Here is a 7,257-nt window from a genome sequence, read left to right as displayed (position 1 = left end):
GGCGCGGTGGCCGCGGGAGCGGCCCCGCCCTCGCGAGCCGCCCTCACGAGCCGCCGCCCCGCCCCTCGCCGCGGAGCGGGGCGGAGAACTGGGAGCGCACGGAGAGCTCACGGGATTACCGCAGGGATCGTCGATTCCTAGTCCTAGCCCAGCACAGGACACTCCCCGAGAATCCCGCGATGTGCCTGAGAGCGTTGTCCGGACACTTCTTGAACTCTTGTCAGGTTTGGTGCTGCGACCACTTCCCTGGGAGTCTGTTCCAGCCCAGCCACCCTCCTGGGCAAGAGCCTTCTACTGATACCCAACTTTAGCCTCCCCATTTTCTGAGGGCGTGACCGAGGTGTGCGCTCTGGCCTGCTCAGTGACAGCTGCGTGGGCCACGGATGTCATAGAATCATAGAAGGTTTGGGTTGGAAGGACCTTACAGCCCATCCAGTTGCACCCCCTGCCGTGGGCAGGGACACCTTCCACTATCCCAGCTTGCTCCAAGCCCCGTCCAACTTGGCCTTGGACACTACCAAGGATGGGGCAGCCACGGCTTCTCTGGGCACCCTGTGCCAGGGCCTGCCCACCCTCACGTGGGGGAATTTTCTCCTAACGTCTAAAGCTACTCTCAGTCAGTGGGAAATGTCAGTAATGGTTTCTGGGTTTGGGTGTGCTTTTTTGTAATTTCGTTGTTTACACAGCCAGATGATGAATTCAGTGAGCCAGCTACTGTCACAAGGAAATACTTGCTATGCCTTTCCAGCTAATACTTGAGTTACATAGTGAATTAAAAATACGCTCTTCAGGCCCAGGTTACACACAAGATTTTAAAAACATTTTGCGAGCATTTCCTAGGAAGGTCTTTGAGATAAATTACCATCACGACACTTTTCAAGTAGGCGAAAATATCCCAAAAGATGAACAGTGGACCAATACAATATTTGGACATGGCCCCATTTTTTTTCCCTAGAACTGTTCTTTATAGTTTCCATTCAATCAACTTTCAATAACTGAAATGAAACAGAAAAATCAATACATTGATCTAAATGCCTTATAAAATACTCTTTTATTGCCACAGAATCAAGCTGATGCATAGAGAAAGAATAATTCCAGAACAGGACATTTAGCAGCTTTCCATTATTAACTGGAAAACAAGGTAGGATGCACAAAGGTTAAATCAGGAAGCTGATTAACTAGATGTCTGCCAGAGTCTCATTAGTTCTGGCTCATGTTGCATGTTGAAACAGATGCGACACAGTATCAATTTTTAAATTTCGATTTAAATTACTTTCTACACTAAAATAGGCAATGTAATTGCTAAATTAGGTCATAATGACAAGTTAGCATCAGTGTTTTTTCATTAAATAGTGAGATTGATAAAACACTCTAGCTTTCCAACAAAGAAATTAGCAGATAATGCAATTGGATACCAGTTGAAGAGATATACCAGATTTTGTCACATCGAGATTTGGAAATTAGCTAATTATTTTGATAGTGAAACTAAACCTCAAAGGCATCCCCCACTTCTTCTTTTGATTTCAGCTCTCTCATGGTGGTAAAACCATTTTCAATTTAGCTAAAACACTGATTACTTTAGTATGCAGAAGTCCAAAACTATTGACATGCAGTTTGCAGCTGATGCCTGTAGAGATAATTTTCCATCACTTTAATGCCATTATCTCTTTTTTGATTCTCAACCCTGACTTGTGTTTTTCTGTTGCATCAGAGAACATCTTTATCTTTTGTAAACCGTTCATGATTTATTTCATTTTACCTAAAATTTCTTCTTGCGTATTCAAATATTCCTCTATTCAAAGAGAAAACATTGTGAGTCAACATTACTGAGTTGTTACATTTTCAGAGTGTCCTCTTAAGCTTTCTCAGTGTATATCCATAATATTTAGTAGTTCCTCATAGGTTTATGAAAAAATTCCTTTTCTTGGCTCTGCAGCATGACACAGAATAATCCTTGTCCTTGAGATCAGGTCTCCAGGCCTCTCTCCAAGAACTAATAATGACACAGATAAACTGTGAACTGAGTGTGTAAATGAGACAAAGTTTAGGGTTATTTGTTCTTACAGTTCTTTCTTTCTGGCACCTTTTATATCCACTGCTATGTAGGCAAAAATTACATTAACTGATTGCAAAAGACTGAGTCCAAACAGACGCTTGGAAAAGGGGAAAAGTCAAATATTTTAGACTGAATAGAATGGAAGTTCAGTTAAAAAAAGAAGAAAAAGAAAGCCAGATCGTTCCTACAAATCCCTTCTTGTGAGTGGGCTTTTTAGGACTGAAAAGAAACTCGTCATCAGCTGTGGTGGCCTGTCTGCTGCCACCATGCCTTCCCCAGCAGTGACCTGCCAGGACACTCCAGAATCCCAGGCACCCCTCAGAGAGTTTATTGACCCTGGTGACAAAAGCACTCAGTTCAAGCCTGGTTTGTGATGACATCGAGCTGAGAGCCCTCCCTCTCTAAAACCTTTCAGGAAATGACCACCACAACACACTGTGGGTTCTCACAACACAACGTGTGCACGTTACAGTCACGCAGGAGGCTGCTGACAACAGGGACAACTCCTGCACAAGCTGTTGGGTTATAGCACAGTGTTGCACACAGAAACACAGCAACATTAAAAAGGCATAACACGGGTATTTTTAATGAGTTTAATAAAGGGATCTAACATTAACTCAAAATACCCAGTGGCCAGCAGTAAGCAGAATACCCAGCTGCATCTCGTGGTGAAACAGCAAGCAGGTGGTTGATGTATGTCACAGTTAGCCTGCAGTGTTTTGCAAACAGAACAATTTTGTAATTTTTATATTTAGGGGGTGAGGAATAAATCAAATATCTTACTTTGACAAGTCTTCCTCTTCACCAAAATTGTAACTTAGCAGCTTATCAGTATAAAATCACTGGGGGAAAAAAAACACTGTAGGTTTTCATGTTTTCATACAATCTGTATATTCGATTTATGCTAAAATAAGCTATTTTGTATTTATTTATGATATCTTTTACTCTTAAAAGTTCTTCAGAATTTCCACAAATGGTCCCACTGAGTAATAGATTCCAGAATATATCATCACTTTTTGAGAATTGTCTTATTTCTGTTTCAAATGTTGATCGTCCTATATGATGGACCCCTGATTTTAATTTCTGGCTTTGATCTAATGTGTTATTTGAAGCTGTCTGTTTCTTGTCTTGCTTTCCACTCCAAGAAAAGCTGTTCAGTTGGGATGTGAGTCACAGCTGTGCAGCATTACAGGGGGAAGTCGGCTTCTTACCATTCCATCTGTTCTCAGACATACCGACCACAGAAGGTTTGGTCCTTTTTTAGGTCCTAGCTCTGCTGAAGTCCATAAGCTTGTCTGCAAGTCTGGAGCAAAACAAACACTGAATCTTTCTAAGCAAATCGGGGGCCACATCACAGCTTGTAGCTTTCAGTTTTATTCATGTAAAAAATGACTGGGCAATGGAAGGCAGCAAAACTAGTAATACCAAATGGGCTTATGTCATGATAAACCTTTAACCTTTTTCTTGGTATTTTAAGGCTCATTTCTGTGAAATGCTTGATATCAAGATAGGTAGAAGTTGAGGGGCACTTGCAGCTTACGTGTCTGTGAGTTTCAGCAATGCCTCACCTCAGGGCATGATGTGATGCCTATAAAAGGCTTATTCCCCTATTTCTGCTGAGGGAGTTCCAGCAATAAAAGACTGCAGAGACACAGAGAAGTCTCAGGTCCTTGTTTATAAGTATATAATGATGCCTCTATTCCAGAAAGCTCACAGCCATATACAGGGATTACTGTGTGTAGTCCCACAGCCTTCAACAACAGTTGAAGCACTGTCTGTTACTGCTTGCTAAACCTGAGGGTAGACATCAGTGAATGCAAAGCCTTATGTGGTTTTTATAACTGAAATTCTTGACAGAAGAGATATTTATCAGAAGCTACCTAAAGAAAATACAGGACTTGTTTCTGTTCTATACATACACCAGAGAAATCATCAATGCTAGAATCACATGAACGGGATGCATTTATTTTACAATGCTTTATTATTAATGTAAAGATTTACATGCTAACAGTTTCATGCTCCTTTAATCTGTTCTCTCTGATGCAGCAAATGCTGACATTTAAAAGTTGTGGTTCCTTTTTTATTGCTGGCTTTGGTTCCTCTAGAGCAGACTGACTGCTATATTTGAACAGTGTACATATCACATGCAAGTACAGGGTTTTTTCAACACTCAGGAAACTAATCATGCCAAAAACGTTTGCCTGGAATATCTAGCTATTACTTGTGGATTAGAATATTTTCTAACATTAATTTTATGTCATGGTGCCTCCCCAAGTTCAGTGAAGATCACTCTGAATTTCCTTCACAGCAATAGTGTCACTTTCCCCAATTAAAAATCTGTGCTCTATTAGCTGGACAAAGAGACATCCACTAAAGAATTCAAACATCATTAAGCAAAAATCTTGGAATCTCAGGAAACTGTTAGGTGAGAAGCTTTAAGTGGTAGCTACTGTCCTAACAGCTGGAGTAAGTACTACTGTCTGGATTTAAAAGGAGGAGGGCAGAGGGGCTCAGAGAGTGACAGGCCAGAAAGATGGATAACACCACAGGTGGAATTAGAGTCCAGGAAAGAATTCTGGATGCCCACTGCTGTCTGACGTTAAGATTTCTTCCTCCTAATTACTATGTACCTAATACTACATCATTAAATACCTGACTTTTGCCACCAACTCAAATTAGGATCAAGCCTTAATTACAATTTTTAAAGACAGTTATTTCAGCTATTTTAAGATGAAAAAGCATCTGGAAACCCCATTTTCTCCAGGAAGGTAAGTCTCTCTTCAGCTGTTTTGTGTGAGGTTTGGGGGGTTTTTGCTTCTGATTTTAATAGAAATTATCTAAAGAGAGTGCAATATGCTGAAAACGTTATTCCACCCTCTGACACTTCACACCTTTGCTTCACATAAAATTGGCTCTTGCACTTCAGTCCAAGCCCCAGTTTCCAGTGATTGTGAATTCCAATTACAGCTTTTCACCCTAAACCAGTTTTTCTGTTATTGTTAAAGACAGAAGGTTACTTTTGACCTCAGTATTGTACACCCTGTGTCCTGGAGGCAACTGAACAGAACCGGTGTCAGCAGGAGGTGTCATCTGGGAGTAAGGGAGCGCACCTATGAACCACTGCCAGGTGTTGTGGTTGTTTCCCTGTACAAAGTGTATACTGGGCCTTCTCTGCTTCTCTGTGGCTTCATTAATGAGCTGACATGTTACAGAACACAGTAATAGTTGTGGATGAAAGATACTATAAAAGTGCAAATAATTATTGTCTCTGTAATGTTGATAGTCTGTGTCATGGTGAGTAGAACTTTCCAGTATTGCATCAGCGTGATTACCCTGCCACTCCCCATCCACAAAGGAGAATAATCCTCCCTCAGTGCCAGCACACACACAATACACACATTCAGACAGCATCCCAAACAATCTTATATCATGATTTCTTGATGTCTGAGAAAAAGGCTTTCAACAACAATTGTAATGGTGAGAGAAGACAAGGTGATAGAGCGTGGAACAATATTAGGAATGATCTAAGCCTCAACTTTATGATTCATGATTTTATCAGAGGTATGGAAAGATTTATAATTGGTTATTGTCACTGCCATTCATTTTTTTCTTCTGCCCTGCTCTGTGAGGTGCATTTGTAACTATTCTGTACACAACTCAGCACTGTAGTCGTGTGTATCAAACTGAGAATTTTTCTATCAAGTTGTCTTTTATTAACTTCTCACTCCTTTGCCCTATGTTTCATCCTATTCTATAAGTTTCTTTTATTTAATTAATTAATTTATTTATTTATTATTTCTTTTATTTAATTAGTTAAACTAATGTTTCAAAATATTCCATGTTGCTCTCTCTTCTCCTTCTCAGGGGAAAACCATACCTGCAAAGTGTTGAGTATTTGTAGCATGATGTAAGTTATTTTTTTCTCTTTAAAAACAAACACACTATATACTAGGTAAACCAAAAAAGATGCAATAAGAAAATAAAATGTAGCTGAAATATAGTAATGTTTCATAATAGAATAATTATCACATCATGTATTTTAAGGAGCATACACACAGTTGTCTGCCAGGGCAAATAAGGAAAGTTACTGTAAGAGAGATATCAGCTACGATTTCAAATGCAAAATCTTGAATAATTCCAAGTGGCCTTTTTTATAACATTTGAGGAAATAAATATTTACAAATGTATGGGGGAAAATTGTCTAAATATGTTGCCATTATCATCATCTATCCAAACTGTAATATTGTTTTTAATGACTAACAGTAAGCATTTCTCTAGGTATTTTCTAATGTTGTCAATTATATACCAAATTCAATATAAAATTGTTGATTTAAAATGTATTTAAAGTGTGCTCTGTGTTTTAACTTACGTATTTTTTTGACAGTGCAAAACAATTGATCCCAAAACAATAGGGTGGATGAGCACTGAAAAGAACCTATATAAAAAGATAGTGCTTGTCTCGTGACAGGATCATAAAAGCAATTTGTGCTAATGTGTTTTGTCTGTTACAGCCTTCATCCTTGTCTTTGTGTGCTATTTTGTAATGATATTGTAAATGCTGTTGTACCTCTTTTTCATAGAAAAAGCTCTAATCATCCCTCTGTTACACACTGGATGAAAAAGAACCAGTGAAGGAAGAGGTAGGTGCTAGAAAAATCAGAAGCCGTTCTCTTCCCATGTCCTGGGTCTGCCCAGGACTGTGACATCAGTCAGACACTCGTAGTGCTGCTCTGGTTCTGTGCAGGATCTCAGCCCAAAGGCTGCTGCAGCAGGCGGGAGCAGCAGGAGCACGGCGGTCCTGCCCACACCTCCCTTCCACAGCTCCCACCTGCTGGGTGCCAGGTCATTGGCAGCAGCTGAGTTTTGGCTTTGAAGATATTTAGCTTAAGTGACGAGTCATTTCAGCTTCCATCTGTGTGAGGGAACACGGACATACAAGTGTTACAAAAATAGCCTTTCGGTTCACAGTCATAGTTAGGATTTCCTGTCTGATGGGAAATATCAGAGAATTATCTCTGCTCAATGAAAGAAAAATGAAAGAGAGTAACTGTCTTGGAATGCTCTGTCCACTGATGAAGTTGCATTGTGTGGTATCAAAATAATTTAGAAATGTTCTGAAATTAAGAGGAGATCAAATCACTGGAAATCCACCCTGATGGTACACTATTGATTCCAGTGAATTCATCGTCACTTTGCAGGAG

Source organism: Corvus kubaryi, unplaced genomic scaffold (assembly GCF_017639235.1).
Source record: "Corvus kubaryi isolate FWS band 111438036 unplaced genomic scaffold, C.kubaryi_AGA036_p1.0 37387, whole genome shotgun sequence".
Classification (NCBI taxonomy): Eukaryota; Metazoa; Chordata; class Aves; order Passeriformes; family Corvidae; genus Corvus; species Corvus kubaryi.
This window is presented reverse-complemented; position numbering follows the sequence as displayed.